The sequence below is a fragment of the Gavialis gangeticus genome, unplaced genomic scaffold, assembly GCF_001723915.1.
Source record: "Gavialis gangeticus isolate Ggan-Ray unplaced genomic scaffold, GavGan_comp1, whole genome shotgun sequence".
Taxonomy (NCBI): domain Eukaryota; kingdom Metazoa; phylum Chordata; order Crocodylia; family Gavialidae; genus Gavialis; species Gavialis gangeticus.
Genome location: NW_017729032.1, coordinates 153142850 through 153143766, shown reverse-complemented (window position 1 = coordinate 153143766; position 917 = coordinate 153142850). Strand labels below are relative to the sequence as shown.

General features: G+C 34.8%; 1 protein-coding gene across 2 annotated transcripts in view; it reads right to left on the bottom strand.

The window, feature by feature from the left end:
* Positions 1-917, bottom strand: part of LOC109302938 (cytochrome c oxidase assembly factor 5) — a 10073-nt gene that overhangs the window by 1598 nt on the left and 7558 nt on the right. The gene's annotated exons all lie outside the window — the stretch shown is intronic.

Genomic DNA, 917 nt, shown 5'->3' with positions numbered 1-917 from the left:
AAAAAAAAAAAAAAAAAAAAAAAAAATCAGAGAAAGCCAGGATCCCTGCTACTCACAAGTTATTTGCACGTAAACATATAGCAGAAAGAGAGGCATAATTCAGGTCTGCAACTGTTCCTCTCACCTTAAGTTACCAGTCTTCTAGGAAGCTAACACTTTGGCTGTACTGTATTGCTACAGCTTTAAAATGAAGAATTTACTGCTCAGAATTCACTGATATCGCAAAGTAAAAACATAAGACTGGCCAGACTGCAAGAATGCATATGTACCAATTAGTCACCATACTGTGGTGAGGAACATGTACACTCCCTGCATCTTTCACTATGAGGCCTGAAACTCTAATCATTTTAATCTGATGTAAGCAGTAGGACTGTATTCATTTGAAGAGTTCATTTAAAGATATGCTATGTGTCTCACTAGTATCCTGAATATTAAATTGATTCCAGAGTAAAATTTTAAGTGTGTGGCGTTGTAGTTTCACTGGGAAACAAACATGACTGTCTTGGGTCTTTGAATCAAGAAAAGGATAAAGCAGCAGTATCTTTTTAATACAATTACATCTGGCTTTTTGCATCTCAAAATAAAGGAACATAGTCATTTTAATCAGTCTCCATTTCATATTGAGATATTTGGCATTTTGCATTATAACTGCATTAAACAGAAGTGACGCCTATAAGGTCATGAAAACATAAGAGTTGATTGTAATACTGTCACTGTTACCTGTGCATGCTCTTGTAGCAATACAAGTGAAGCAAAACATTTGCAACTCTAACTGCATTTATTCATGGTAAAATTACTGTGATTTAGTTTATGTACCTTACTACAGGGGTATGGAGAGGTGATGGTTACAGTATACCAATCGATATGCACACTCTGCAATAATTCCTGCTCCCTCTTTTTTTTTTTTTTTTTTTTTT